The sequence below is a fragment of the Canis lupus genome, chromosome 2 (genome assembly GCF_003254725.2).
Source record: "Canis lupus dingo isolate Sandy chromosome 2, ASM325472v2, whole genome shotgun sequence".
In the NCBI taxonomy this organism is placed as follows: domain Eukaryota; kingdom Metazoa; phylum Chordata; class Mammalia; order Carnivora; family Canidae; genus Canis; species Canis lupus.
The window spans coordinates 61,946,905-61,963,192 of record NC_064244.1 but is presented as its reverse complement, the minus strand read 5'-3'; the positions used below and the strand labels follow the sequence as shown (position 1 = coordinate 61,963,192).

Sequence of the window (16,288 nt, the reverse complement as noted above, 5' to 3'; positions counted from 1 at the left end):
CTATTGAATCTCTCTAAACCTCAATTCTCTCTTCTGAACAGCCAGGGTAATAAGAGCCATACCTAAGATGATTATGTGAATTAGATGGAATAATATATGTGAAGAACTTAGCACAGTCCTTGGGACATAACAAGTGCTCATTAAATATTAATATTTACTAGAGGGATTATCTAGCAGGGATATTGATAGGGTTTGCTGCAGGGGTTTAGAACCAGGATAAGACTATCCACTCCTCTTTCCCTATAAAGATCCTGTTCAAAACACCCTAACTACAAGGAACAGTAACTAGCTGGGATTATAGGTTCTGCTTCAACTCATCCATATAGTTCAAAGCTGAATCGGGCAATGTCACTCAAGCCAGAAAACTAAATGAGAGCTCTTGTTCATGTTTTGCCCTTGAATCTGAGATGGCCAGTAGTCACAGACAGGGATAAGGAACAGAAAAGGAGAGAGGAGGGGACAAGTCCTAACTTGGAGGCTGGCTCTTCCCAGATGTTCTTGCCAGGAAGATTACCTTTCCATTCTACCCATTACCAGAGTAAGCCTGCCCACTCATACAAGCAGACCATTGACATTAACAAATAAGATCTACTAGCAAATCTAATAAGCACTAATTTTTGAAGCACTGTTGTGCATAAATACTATTTCAAGATCCCCTATGACAACTGTAATATGAAAACACCAGGGACTTCTGTAGGATGAAAACATTACAGGTCCCATTAATCCTCCTATGGTTTGTTACATACATTCATAATTGAAGATTTTGGGAGGAATTTAGCAGAAATATTTTTTTCCCATCCAAGTTCATTCACCTCCTTGCTGAGCTTCTACTCATATACCCCCTCCTCCATAGGGATAAGGATCCCTGATTGTACAGACACAGGCTCTGCTTCAAGGAACCCAGCAGCTCAAGGGTACCATTGTAATACATATCATTTATTAGGCACTTAGTTTGTGTATCATGCAGTGCTAAGTACCACTCAAGTCATTCTGATCCCCACATCAGACCTGTTAGGTAAACATCATTACCGTTCTCATTTTCCAGACAAAGAAACTGGGTCAGACAAGATACATAATGTGTTCTACGTCCAGCAGCCAGAGAGAAGTGGAGTTGAGATTAGAACCCCTGGACCTATAACTCCAGAACCTTGTGCCACCTGGCACCAGCAAAAGTGCTGATTCTTGCCATTCATCCAATCAACAGACCCAGGCTTGATTGCTTTCAGAACAGATCCCTTCCAATGACTGCAGATAGGATAGATTGGCTTGTCAATTTTTCAAGGCATTTAATGCTTTAGAAATATTCAAATGTTGTTAAGACTTCGTCAGGTATTTAAGAATATTCCAGGGGAAACTAAAACCTCATAAAAGCATTGCTTTCTCGTTGCCAATGTCAAAGTTAGCCCTCAACTACATTTAGCTATTCAATGCCAATAAAAATAAAAGCCAAAGGAACTTCAGTAGCAGAAAGCTTCCCCTCCAAGTATCTACCCTGAGGTTAATGGCACAAAAATCTTTAAAGCAGCACTCTGGAGGATTTCTCTTCTTGATTTACCATTTGAAAATCAAAATATTGGAAACTTTCAAAGGTTGCTTTTCTGATGACAAGCAAAAAGATTAATGGATTTATTTATTTGTTTATTTATTTTTGTTTGTTTTGTTTTGGCTGGAACTAGGATAATTTACATCCCTGAGAAATTCGAAGCTGCCTTCCAAACTCTCATCTGACATCTAGCAAATCTTTGAGTTTGTTTGGGTTTATCGGGGACATAAGTATAGATTGTTCATTATCACAGAAAAGATTTTGCCCCTAGAATTGTATATGTATCTCTCAGAGGACGCTCAGAGGAGAAATGATCAATGAGAGGGGCTGTGAGCTCATTCACAAATGTCAGTGCATCTTTTCTCTCCAGCTGACTGTCTGGTTTCTCTGAAAGTTTTTAAAAAAAGAAAGAAAGGAAACTTATAAATAAGTTCTCATTATGCTTAAAGTGGGGTTAAACAGGGATTAGAAAAAATATACTGATGAACTGATACTGAATCTCCAAGGCTCTATGGTATTTCTGCTTCTGATCTTGGGTTGCTATTAATGGTACACATGGCTTAATTTCCCACAAAGTACGGAAGCATGATTGTTTTCATCCTTGGATGCCATTACCCATTGTCACATTGCCTTAGTTCATCAGATCAGCTTTTATCACTTTTAGAAGATAATAAGGGTTTGAATGAAAGCTAACTCAACTGACAACGTATTGTCTATTATAAAATGAAAGGGATATAATGCTCACTACATTCGTTAATTTCCAAGGGCACCCTGTAGATGAGGCACAGAATTGTGAGATGTTGCACGCTCAGATGCATGAAGGAAATTAAGGGACATAATGTAGATAAACCCTATGGCACAGATATAGATAATCCTATATCATGACATGATAAGTCATGATAACTAGTTTTTTCTTTTTTGGCTACAGATAGCAAATATTTACCCAAGGTGAGCCAGTTTGATCTGGTTCGCCCCCAGGAAAGTTAATGTCAAGTTGGCTCTGACACATTTGCAGTTCATCTCCACCCCCCACCCCTACGCTACCCCACCCCTTGCCAGGAGTTGTTCAGACCCATTTAGACTATCTAGTTGTGTCTTGTAATGGAACCTCTAATACCAATGAGTAACCTTTCCTGGACTTCTAAGCTCCAAGAAAACAAGGGCTAAGACTGTGGCATCCACAGCACCTGGCACATAATAGGTGTTCAAAATACTTATTCAATTAAGAATATGCCTGTGGAGAAAACATTTTCAACCTGAACTGATGGACCAAATGTCTTAAGAGTAAAAACTATCAGCTTCATCATCATGTATGGGACAAATTCACGTGTGGGTTCTAGGACAATCTTGTCCATTCTCTATTAAATAGAAAGAATAAACACATCACACATTCCCATTTCCTGTTAGACCAAGAGTTCCTCCCCTCCACACACACAGCACCCCAAAATAGAAGCTCTCCCTGGTGCTCTTTATAAAGAATCCCACTGGCTTCATGTTTCATTAGTCCTTTCAATAGTACAGCTGCAAGAGATTGGACTATGGAATTAACCAAAAAATATAGATATCAAGTCCCTGTCCTATCAAAGTAATAGGAATGCAATCTCAAATAACTTGACTCTTCCTCTCCCTCTAGGAAAGGTTCTTGGGGTTGAGTCAGAGTTTCACAGTATTGACAGCATGGAAGGGGGAGGGGCAAGACTGGTGTCTGATTCTCTGTATTTTCTGTCCATGCCAATACACTCTGAGGTACCGCCTCCCTTCTAGTCTTTGGACACTGTTTCACAAAGGTCTCTATTTTCCCTTTAATTCTGGCTCTTTCTGGTTGAGTGGCTCTCTAGTCACTTCTGAGACACTGAAGGACTTGTTTTGTTTTTCCCATGGCATTAGGGCATGACTATCTCTGTAAGCCTGTTTCAGCTCCCTCCCATAGTTATCTGATCCCCTGCTCAGCATCTTCCCTGACCCTGACCCTGACCCCGACCCCCCAAGCCCAACCCAAGTGGGTTTTATGTAGTTCCTGAAGAAATTGACTCAAGATGTTTCTTCCCAGCATCTGTTTCTGCCTTGCCTCCCTCTTACCCTCAGGCTTAGTCCTTTAGAACATAAAGGATTTGAAAGTCTCATTTTTTCTCTGCTTTCCACTTCTGTCCCTTCTTAGCTGCAGTCCCTTTTGGAGCAGAGAAAACCTACCTTTTTGAATGCGCTCCAGTGATGTGTCTTGGGGTGCGTGTGCGGGGGCAGGGAGATAGGAATTGTGGCAGATATTTTTTGTGAAGATGGTATCAGTAATCCTTTCTATCTTTTACTCCACCCCCTTTTACTCCACATCCCTTGAAGTAGAGGTGGCATCTACTTCCTTTATCCCTTGAGGCTGGCTGACCCTTAGTCTTATCTTTGACTTGCAGAATGTAGAGAAGGTGGTATTGTGTGACTCCTGAGACTCAGCCTAGAAAGATCTTACTGCTTTCCCTTTCATCCTCTTGGAATGCAGTGCTAACCAGGTGAAGCCCAGGCCAGCCTTCCTGAGAGTGAGTACACATGAACAGAGATGGCCAGCACCACTGCCTGACATGGTGTGAGCCTGTCATGGACCATTTGGCCCAGATGAGCCACCAAGTCACTGAAGATACATGAGTGACCCCAGGCAAGACCAGTAGGAAAGTCCACCACTGAGCTCAGCCCAAACTGCTGACCCACAGAGTCATAAGTAGATGGAAACAGTAGTCATTTGAAGCCATTATATTGTAGAATAATGTGTTATGAAGCAAGAGAAAACTGATACAGACTTAAACACCAGGAAAAGTTGGGTAATACCTCAACTTATTATTGTGGCATAGCCCTTCCTTAGGTTTTATTTTCAGGTATTTTCTGCATTCTGGAAATTCACACTTGTAGACTATTTGTCAGGAAATTTTACATTTAGAACTGGAGAGTCCCCAAGGAGTCTAGAGGAAAAGGCAAAAGGCAAAAGGTAAATGACAGGGATAATCTCCTGGTATTTGTTCTATTTCCTGGATAGGCACAGGGAATGCTGATCAACTTGGCAAGAATTTACTGATATGCTCATAATATCCCATACCCATGGTACTGAGACACCAAAATAACTCCATTCATCCAAAATTTATGGCCTACTTGGTGGGGAAAAATTAGGATATCAAACACTTAAGCCATTCTTTCTTCAAAAACAGAGTTACATCTTCTAAGCTAATGTCCTTCGTTGAGATCATGTGGCTGTGGGTCTGTCTGACAACCTATACACTGTCTCCCCTATCACTTATGTTATATTACTACTGTGGCTCTCCAAGAAAGAGCTATCAACAGGAAGGATTTGTGATATGTTCATTGAAATACCCCCAATAATTTATTTCCTGTGTAACTTCTATTGATCATGAAAACGTTTATGTGATCTGTTTGCTAGGTCTGGGTTTGCTTGGTGATATTGATCAAGTCGATTCCTTTGTGAAAAGCTACATTGATTAGTTTCCTGGCAAGCTGTTAAGGCCACTTGGAAAGCTGTCACTGGTGATACTTGCAGTTAGAAGAGTGGGGCTCACCCATAATGTCTTTCTGAAAGGAGACTGAATGGAAGACAGATGGATGCAGACTACATTCTGTTCTCTAGGTAAATACCCAGCGATCCATCTCCCAGCCCCTTTTCCATGGGGAGAAAATTAATATCCAAGCAGTGAACAGTCTCTCCTCCATCCTTAATTAGCATCTGTACTGGAAAACCCACCTGAAACACAGGAGACTAAGAGACAGGTCTGGTCACTTTTAACACCTCTCCCCCGCCCCACCCGTTCAAGTACACTGCTGGCAGAGTCATTCTGCTCTTCTCTTCTTCCAAATGGGAACTGCTAAAACCCCACAAACAGAACCCAAAATTGAGATGGAAGACAATAATCGTGCTTTGTCTTGGGAAATACAATATGAGTACAAGAGGGGTTAGAACAATAGGCTTCGGGGCTTTCTGACAAAAGAACACCAGATCGCAAGCACAAAGGATACTTGGCAATTCCTATTTCTTAACAACTAAAATTAATTAATAGCTTGCGCAAAAGAGAACAACAAACAATATTTAAATGCCGCCTCTTACAAGAGCGAAACAAGTCTCTAGATGGGGAAGGGAGAAATGGGATAGTAGTGTTGCCACAAGAGTCTGACCCTGGCTGGTGCAGCTTTTCCTAAGGCATGTTCTTTAAAACCTATGCCTCTGAAAAATGGATTTTAAAAAAGTTCCATGACTTAATTAAGTTTGACTATCAATTGGAATATAAGTTAGCTTATCTGAGAAGTCCCAGGATTACGAAGTCTCTGGGTTACATGGGACAGAAACTGGTCAGGCTACTTGTCACTTGTCTATTTGATATGATCATTAATTCAATCAAAGTGATCACTCCTTCCATCCAGTGTTAGAGTTTAGGTAGCTCATCTAATACTAATGGATTAGTTAGGGCCTCACTCTGTCACTCACTACCATATGAGCAAGTTGGATACCCCTTCCAAGCCTTTGCTTTGAGGATTCATGAGAGAATGCATGCATAAGTTATTGCAAATAATAGCCTGAAAATAATAGACTAACAGTGGTTGTTAACATGTTCTTGTAGTGGACACCTGCCTTAAAAAATACCCAACTTAATATGTAGAATAGTCTCATTATTAAGGCAATGCTTTGTTCTATCTTTAAAAAGGGAGCACATGTATAAACTAGGATGCTTAACTTAAAATGAGACCAAGAGAAAACAACAGATTGAGCATCTAAGTAAAAACTAAAAATACTTCAAAAAGAGATTATTTTGCTATTATCCAGTGATAACAAGAAAAATATATAAATCCAGAGCTAAGGAGTTAGTGATTTTGTTTAGGGTTTTTTTTAAGACTTTAAAAAAGTCTCCCTCTGTCTATGTCTCTGCCTCTCTCTCCGTGTCTCTCATGAATAAATAAATACAATATTTTTTAAAAAGTGGGGAGCACCTAGATGGCTGGGTGGTTGATTGCCTTTGACTCAGGTTGTGATCCCAGGGTCCTGGGATTGAGTCCTGCATCAGGCTCCCTGTGAAAAGCCTGCTTCTCCCTCTGCCTATGTCTCTGCCTCTCTCTGTGCATCTCTCATGAATAAATACTTTTTAAAAAGACTTTATTTATTTATATATAAAGAGAGCATGTAAGCAGGGGGAAGGCCAGAGGGAGAGAGGGTTTCAGACTCCACGTTGAGCTGGGAGCCCAATATGGGGCTCCATCCCACAACCCAAAGATCATGACATAATCGGATATCAGCAGTCAGATGACAAACTGGACAGAGCCACCCAAGCACCCATTAGTGATTGTTAGTGATTTTGTTTTTATCAAAGATTTGTTGATTGCCATAACATAGGAGACAATGGGAACACCGAATCCTCACCTAGGAAGCAAAGGGGTAATTTGACCTGAAATTGTGTTCTGCATATCTGTAGAATTTACCCTGACACCAATCATGCTGAACTTAACCATCTACTACAGAAGCACCAGAGGCACAAAGACCAAAAAGTCTTGGGTCTGGGTGGCTCAATCAGTTAAGCGTCTGACTCTTGATTTTGGCTCAGGTCATGATCTTAGAATCTTGAGACTGGAGTCTCACCAGGGCTCTGCTCAACCGGAATCTGCTTGAAGATTCCCTCTCTGCTCCACCCACCAAGAGCACTCTCTCTCTCTCATAAATAAATAAATCTTAAAAAAAAAAAAAGAAAGAAAGAAAGAAAGAAAGAAAGAAAGAAAGAAAGAAAGAAAGAAAGAAAGACCAAAAGTCCAATATTACTTCCCACTCAGATCCTCACACAGAGAGAAGTAACTATTTATTTTTCAAAAGGAAGGTAATCAAAGAGAAATGAGATAATTTACAATGTTTTATATTTGTAAAGACTACAAAGTATTTTCACAACCAGTATGCATTATTTAGGCCTACCACTATGCTTAGTGAGGTCAACTGAAGAGGTTTCCATTGTGTAGAGAAGAAATCTAAGACTAGCTGTTATTTACCCAAGGTCACACAGATGGCTCCAAGAAGGTCAACTCAAACCTGGTTCTTGAGTAAAATCTTTTTTTTATCTCTAAAGGACAGAACAATAACTCAAATTCAGAAGATGACAGAAAGGAGACAGGTTAAAAATTTGCCATGATATTGTTTGGTTGGAATCATCTTAACTCTTAGTACGTTAAAATGGCAGGTAAATTACTGGGAAAGTGAGTGCCAGTGGGACTCCATTAAGGGAAAAATAAAAGGGAAATTATCAGAATTCAAGACTAACAGCTCTAAGGAGGTCTCCGGTCACAATTCAGCTCTAGGGACTCCTCCCTACCTGAACTGTTCCAGCTCTCAAGAAAGTTGACTGTGTGCAGAACATCACACAAGACTGTTGTGTGCACACATGCATGCAGCTCCCAAAATATTTGACACCAAGTTTTCCAAGGAGAGAAATAATATTTTTTTTCCTTGTTGGCTTGTTTTATTTTTAAAAAATCTCCTTTTCAGATATAATCTTTTATTAATTTTTAAAACTGACATGTGTTCACCACAACCACGGAAATCAGTGAACAAATAGAAACCCATATAAAGAAAATGTTAGGGGATCCCTGGGGGGCTCAGCAGTTTAGCACCTGCCTTCGGCCGAGGGCATGATCCTGCAGTCCCAGGATGGAGTTCCACATGAGGCTTCCTGCATGGAGCCTGCTTCTCCCTCTGCCTGTGTCTCTGTCTCTCTTTCTGTGTCTCTCATGAATAAATAAAATCTTAAAAAAAAAAAGAGAGAGAGAGAAAAGAAAATGCTAATCATTTATCTTTCTCTCCCACAGAAATAAAATATACCAGCCTGGTATTTTTCTATAGTCACATCTTACTACATTTTAAAAAAATAAACATTGATGTAAGAGATTTGGGGTTATTACTGTCATCCAGTGCCTTTCTTACATGACAATACATTATTGACAGCCCTCTGGATCAATAGATAAAGATTTAACTTATCTATTTGAAGAAACATCTAATATCCCACAATAGGATTTATACCAGAAATTCAATCTTTCCCGTGCTGATGTACATCAAGCTTTTTGGGTTTTGTTTTGTTCTTGCCTTTGTTTTGACAAATAATGCTGTGATAAATGTTCTTTATAAGTCCTAGGCTACTATTTCATTAGGTTATATTCCTATAACAGGGATTTCTGGGATAAAATCTACATATATCTTAAATGTAAATTTTAAGGTATATTGCCACATTAGAAAAATTAAATCCAGAAGGATTAAAAACTTAAATTTTAAACATAAAATAGCAAAATCTTAGCTTCACAGAGGCACTGTCACTAGCTACTGATTATGTCTTAAGTAAATTTGAATCCAGATGAAAACCAAGATGAAAATTCTGCCTTTAAACTTATCTTAAATCAGACATGCAGATAAATGCAGTTAGAGGGAGATAGAAAGGGAAGCCCCCAAAACATTAGGCTGTCTACTTTCATTATGACCAAGAAGAACACCAACATCCAATCAAGTACCATCATCTTGGGTCTCTGGCTGAAATTTCTCAATTTCATTTTCATTTATTCTCAACCAAATCTTGCTTTATTCCTATAAGTCAGCCAAAGACCTAGAGTGGTGATCTGGGCTGGTACTCCCAAGGGGCATGTGTGAGGAATAATCAGCGGCCTTATTTGCTTATCTCCAGGGACTTAATTACTTTCAATGAGATTTCCAAAGTGAGGGGAAAGCTAAGTTCTACTTAATAGAGAAAAGCCTAAGAGGTTATGTAGGGGAGAAGAAATGAGAAAAAAAAATCAAGCAAATGGGAGATGCTAGGAATGAACTGAAAAATGCTTAATGAAAAGTGTATTAAGTTTTTGCTATGGAGTGACCAATGAGACTTCCTGATCTCCCCACAAAACCTTCAAAATAATCTACTTTATTTATGATACTTTAGAGCTTGATTGTTATTTGGGGGAGGGAGAGGAGATGGTTAGGAGCAATGCAAAGAAGTGCCAAGCCTGGTCTCATTGTGGGCGGGGGCTTCCCAAGGGAGGCCCTGTCACACTGGGCCCGTTTGAAGTGCTGCTCCAAAGTTGGATTAGAAATGAAATCACATCCCAATCTTAAACCCCTAAACCTCCCAATCAATCCTGGTTTACAAAGCATCTAAAGAAAGGAAATTTTTGACCAACTGATCAAAGCAGCACTCAGAATGGAACCACTGATTGAATATTGACCTCAGCAGGCACTGTAATTGCATCTTATTGGCAAATCATTACTAGTTTATCTTAGTGATAGAAAGCACAGATTGAAATTACAGAGGCACTTACTTCTCTGGATCAGGTGAATAACTAGCAGGCACAAAATTTCTCTGGCCTTTCAAAACACAGCAGAGGCATGGGGGAAGGGAGAGAGGACTGGGGATGATCAAGGGCTGGCTTAGCCAGCCTCCCTGTAACTGAGGGAGAGAACAGTATCACCATGACCATTCCAGTCCTTATCCTCTCTTCAAGTCCAGTCACACCTCCTACAAGTCTTCCTTTACCTCCCCAGACCTCATCTACTTCTCTGCCCTCTGTGATGTCCTGGTGCCATACAGTGTAGTGATTAGGAGTTCAGGTTCAAGCTATGTAAATGATTTCACACAAATTGCCCCTTTTAGTCCTTAGAACAACCCAATTGAGTGGCTATTAATATATCCCCACTCTGGAGATGAGGAATGTAAAAATTAGAAATGGCCAAAGGTTAAAAATAAGATTAAAAACAAATATACAAAAGGCTTCTAATATACTTTATGCCCCAGGATGTAAGAATGCATACTCTGGGAAACACTGCCCTGAACTTTGCCGTCTACTTCAAATGGGGACTGGCAAACTTTTTCTGTAAAGTCACATAGTGAATTTGTTAGGCTTTGCAGGCATGATGTTATCTGTAATAGCTAATCAACTCTGTCATACAAAAGCAGCCATAGAAAATAAAATAAATGGGGATGGTAGTATTTAAATAATACTTTCTTTGCAAAATCAGGGATGCCTGGGTGGCTCAGTCAGCGTCCAAATCTTGGTTTCCGCTTAGGTCATGATCTCATGGGTTGTGAGACAGAGCTCTGAGTCAGGCTCCATGCTGAGCAGGGAGTCTGCTGGAGAGTCTCTCCCTCTGCCCCTCCCCTCACACTCACTCTCTTTCTCTCTCTCAAATAAATAAACTTTGAAAAAAAAAGTGTATTTGCAAAATCAGGTGAGAGGCCATATTTGGCCTGTGGCCTTAGTTTGCTGACCCCTGTTCCAGACTATAAACTCCTTGAGGTCTGGACATTACTCTCAACAGGTCTTATAGAGACCTATATTAAATCTCCAATATATGCAATCTGATTCCAGAATCCAGGTTGAAGAAGAACTATCAGTAGGAATCAAGACCATTTTCTTCTCTTCCCCAAAAATTCTGCCCTGGGAACTACCCCTGATAGAGGATTATTCAGTCACAGGTCCAATTATCTCCAGTAACAGGAAGCTCATGCCTGCACAGGTTACTCATATTTATCAAGGAGCATGTGGGGGTTTTAGGGTATTTCTGTAATCAGATCTCTGTTTGTGAGACTCCTAGAATACTAAATTGATAAATTTCCAAATACTGAAATCTTGACATGGTAAATACCTTCTGTCCAAGAAGACTAGAGCATTTTTTCTACTGAGCAGCATTGTGTAGGGTATCCTAAATATATTCACACTAGTGAATATATATGAATCTCAACTTTAAAATAACTTCTTACCCAGCCGAGAGGATCAGTAAGAGTGATTTCATTTGCATTGCTTCAGTGTAAGAGCATCTATGAGATGTGCATGCACTGCATATAATATGTATGCCTACTCGCAAACTATTTTTTCCTACTTTCTCATAATGTTCTCTTAGAATAGAAGTAGTCACACAGAACTGAAAATTCCTCTTGAATTTCCATAGAAGGTAAAATTCTCTAGAACAGCATCCATTCTTTTGTTTTAGTCAGATATTCACTCAACACATATTTACAAGCATCTACTTTGTACTCAGCCCTAAAGAAGAAGCAAATAAATATATTAGAATTCCTTCTCTCTGTAAATGTAAAATCTAGGTGAAGACATAAGACACAAGGTTATGAAGATTTAGAAGACCACATATGGTCTCTTGGTCCCATACCAGTCAGAGCATTTCTGAGGACTTCTAATGACCCTGAAGTGCCAGATGAGCTCTCAGAAATTTTACTGGTGTAAAAAGACTTAGGATAAACATATTTTCTTTCTGGCCAAATGTAATAGTCATTATTTGCTTTCTATATCACTTTTAACCTTTTAAAATGCTTTGAATATATATGACTTTTATATCTTCATTCTATGAAGTAGATAGAGCAAGCAGTGTTATTATCCTCATTCTATAGCTCAAGAAACCAAAGTCCAGAAAGGGTAAACTGTTCTCCAGTAGTCTAGTGTTTAGGATTTGGAGCTCTCAGAAAGGGTAAATTGTTTGTTCAAGGTCACACAAGTTAATGGTAGTACTGAAACTAAAACCCATCTCCTGATCCCTCACTCTTGGCTTCCCTTCAGACCAAGCAGTCTTTCTCCTCACAATGTAGATGAACCATTTATGAGTGCAACTGGCATTCCAACAATTCTAATCAAGGCTGGAAAGAGCAGAAACCCACTCAAGCTAGCTCAAATAAAAAAGAGATAAAACACACGCAAAGGAGACACTTGGAACAGAAAGACCAAAGTGCAGTCAGGTTTCATGGAAATTTGAAAATCCGGGCAGCCCCCGGGGGGTTTAGTGGTTTAGCGCCGCCTTCAGCCCAAGGTGTGATCCTGGAGACCAGGGATCGAGTCCCATGTCGGGGTGCCTGCGTGGGGCCTGCTTCTCCCTCTGCCTGTGTCTCTGACTCTCTCTGTGTGTCTCTCATGAATAAATAAATAAAATCTTTTAAAAAAGAAAAGAAAAGAAAATCCTCAGTCATAGAAGCATCTCCTGCCATCTCTCAGGTAGGTCTCTGTTTCCACCTGTCAGTCTCCTCTCTCTCTCCCACTGGCCACTACTTACAAATGGCCTGACCTCACTGGCCACTAGCCCCTGGCCCTGAGTTTACATGCCCTACTGTGCTAGACCCTCTTGCCATTGACAATGACCTCTAATTCTCCTAATTCAATTACTGGCAGACATAACCTGGACATGGGTCAAATCTTTCACAGTTAGGCACTGAGCATGAGGTCAATATTGTTATGTCTTTATGGAGACTGAGGCAGGCTCAGTAAATTGACCTTTGTCATGGGTTAACCATAAAAAGTGAATGAAATATTCCAAGTATGGCACTTAGGGCAACTCCTGGCACGTTGTAAAATATTGATAAATAATAGTTATTCCAGTGGAGTTCTATCAAATATTCATTTTACTTGCATGAATTCAACCACATATATTCAGGAAAGGAAAGAGAGAATAAGGAAACATTTCAATACTACAGCATTTCAGCCCAGCATCCTACTCAAAGAATGTTGCCTTCAGTGAGTATGAGATGAAAGACAGCTCTGCTATTCCTTCATTGGGTCCCAGTCCCTCTGGGTCTCTCACAGAGCATCTCCCCATGTTGCCTACGATTCTGATGTTTAAAGATAAGTGGATTTTTTTGTACAACATGGCCAGTGACTTCCTCTGGTACTCAAGAGCCAGGTTCAACACTGGAGAAAATGCCTGCACTGGGAGTCTCCAATGAGACACCTTTTGAAGGCTTTAAAAAATAATGTTGGGTGGTTTAAAAAAAATGGCTTTAGGGACACCTGGGTGGCTCAGTGGTTGAGTGGCTGCCTTCGGCTCAGGGCATGATCCTGGGATCTTGGGATTGAGTCCCACATCACTCTCCCTGCATAGAGCCTGCTTTTCCCTCTGCCTGTGTCTCTGCCTCTCTCTCTCTCTCTCTCTCTCTCTCTCTGTCTCATGAATAAATAAAATCTTTAAAAAATGGCTTTAACATTTTTTTTAATTTGGCTTAAGCAATTTTCACCTTATACACTGTCTTTTTTATTATAGTAAAATGTACATAACATAAAATTTATCATCTTAACCATTTTTAAATACAAAATTCAGTAGTATTAAGCACATTCACATTGTTGGGCATCATTGCACCATCCATCTCTAGAACATTTTCATCTTCCCCAAATAAATTAACCGTATGTAAACCAAGGTCCCAAACATACTCTGTGTTTTTTGTTTGGTTGACTAGTTTTTGGTTTGGGTTTTTTGGGGTTTTTTGTTTTGTTTTGTTTTGTTTTTTGTTTTTTTGTTTTTTTGTTTTGTTTTGTTTTGTTTTTTGCAGTGAAGTGTGTTGTACAAGACATTTATCAAATTATTTGCTTGGATTTTTTTTTCTCTCCATATATACTCTTCCTTGGCATGTCATTCACTCCATTGCACTTACCCCTGCTTACACTCTGATAATTTCCAAATCTATCCCTGTAGATTAAATCTCCTTGTTAAGTTTTAAGACAAGTCATTTTAGGTTTTACATCACATCTTTGACTTCAATATGTTGAAAAACAAGTCCATCTCACTACCCACCATCTTCTTTCTGCCATGTTATAAATCTCTTCAAGAGGTCATGAATAAGCTTATTGTCCAGATAAAAAATGCAAACATCTTTGAATCTTCATTTTCCCAGCCTATTGACAATATCATTCCAGCAGCAAGCTCTCCGGATAGAAACTGGTCCACAATTACAATGGGCACAGTGAGGCTAAGGCTCCGGTACTACGTATGGAAAGAAGAGGAATATTTGAGATATATTTGGAGAATAAATGCCCTTGCAATGTGGCAGGACAAATGAGATAAAGAGTGAAAGTAATTACATGAGGTTTTTTTTTCATACTCACATAGCAAGATCATGGTTGAGATTGTCCTAGAGCCCTGGATTGTTGACCACTGTGTAGGCTAATATTCTTACCATTGTACAATTTCTGTTTTGTGCCGAAGTTTTTATAGAGTTCTTTCCTTGAAACTGCAGAAGAAGCTGCAGGTAGAAAGATGCCCTTTTGGAATAGCAATCATTTCAAAATAATCTAGTTAAAACCCACTATATTAGTTAACAGAAAGCTGGTCAGGGTAGCAAAGAGAAAGCAGGGACCACCAAACCTACTAACAAATGAATTCCATTTCCAGACCCTCGTGAAAACCAACTGTAATTCTTGCCCTTCAGTTCCATGAGATGCTCTCATATCCTCCCATTATGATTTTTTCCATTCTTTGTAATCAAAACTGAATGTCAAAGACGTTCCTTAAATCCTGGTCTAGTACATGATTTCAAAATTTATTATCTTATAGTACTGAAGTATAACAGCAGTACCTGCAAGCTAAAATCAAGGAGTTAGGGTGGCCCTGATGGCTCAGCGGTCTAGTGCCGCCTTCAGCCCAGGGCGTGATCCTGGAAACCCGGGATCGAACCCCACATCGAGCTCCCTGCATGGAGCCTGCTTCTCCCTCTGCTTGTATCTCTCTCTCTCTCTCTCATAAATAGATTTTAAAAAATCTTTAATAAAATACAATCTGGGTGTTAGCAGGGACTAATTTCCTTCTGAAAACTCCAGGAGAGAATCTATACTCTCGTATTTTCTACCTTCTAGAGTCTGCCTACAGTCCTTGGCTCATGGCCCCTCCTTGCATCTGCAAAGCCAGCAAGGGTAGGTTCTTCTCACATCACAGCACTCTGGCCTCCTTCCATTGTCACACTTCCTCTCCAATTTCTCTTCTCCCTCCTTCTTTCATTTTTAAGGAACCTTGTGTTTTATAGTGTATCCTTCCAGACAATCCAGGGTAACTGCCTTATTTGGCAGTCAGCTGATCATCAATCTTAATGCCATCTGCAACCTAATTGCCCTCTGCTGGATAGAGTGACACATTCATAGGCTGCAAGGAATAGGACATTAGCATCTTGTCTGTCTACACAGTCTTTTATACAAGTTGAAGGGGAGAAGCATTGCGGCACTGAAGTGGCGTGTTCTGCAGAACACCAGTACTGTATAAGACTAACGGAGTGTTCTCTTATCAGATATTTTTGGGAAAACTATTTTAAATCAAAACAGGTTTCTTTTCTGTAGGATTTCAGAATATTTGATGTGTTAGCGTGCATGGTGAATTGACAAGAACATATTTCAGAAGCAGATTTCACATAGAATTCCCTTCAAGATAATCCCTAAATATTGATCCTTCATGGAACTTTTAGAATAAAATCTATGACACTGTAATTTTTTTCTTTTAATACATGGCTGAATTCTCTTTGTTAATACTATGTTGGATGCTTGCATCTTTGCTTATAAGTAAGATTGGATTATAGTCTTCTTATTCAGTGTGATTTTTATTTGGTTTTAGTCATTTACCAGAGGAATTAGGAAGATTTGCTTTTTTCCCTTATATTCTAGCATTATTTGGATAATGTAGGTGTTAGATGTCCCTAAAAGTTTAGAAAGAGTGCCCTATAAAATCATTCAACCCTGGTATCCTTTATTTTTTATTTATTTTTCATCTTATACCTTTAAAAAAACAGATTTTATTTTTAGAGCAGTTTTAGGTTTATAGAAAAAATGAGCAGAAAATACATAGAAATTGAGCAGAAAGTACATGGGCTACTCACTCCCCACCTCTTCCCCCAGTTGCCCCTTTATTAACATCATGCAGTAGTTTGGTACATGTTATAATTGATGAGCCAATATTGATACTTTATTATTAACCAAAGTCTTTAGTTTATATTA

The 16,288-nt window shown here is 39.5% G+C and overlaps 1 long non-coding RNA gene across 5 annotated transcripts in view; it reads right to left on the bottom strand.

Annotated features, from left to right (window-relative positions):
* The window catches only part of LOC112660613 (uncharacterized), a 128,797-nt gene that overhangs the window by 89,947 nt on the left and 22,562 nt on the right, over positions 1 to 16,288 (bottom strand). For 2 of the 5 annotated variants that reach the window (XR_007407525.1, XR_007407522.1), the window contains exon 2: positions 14,417 to 14,553. The exons of the other annotated variants lie outside the window; for them this stretch is intronic. This is a non-coding gene — a long non-coding RNA (uncharacterized LOC112660613). The remainder of the gene's footprint in view (positions 1 to 14,416; positions 14,554 to 16,288) is intronic. 5 annotated transcript variants of the gene reach the window in all.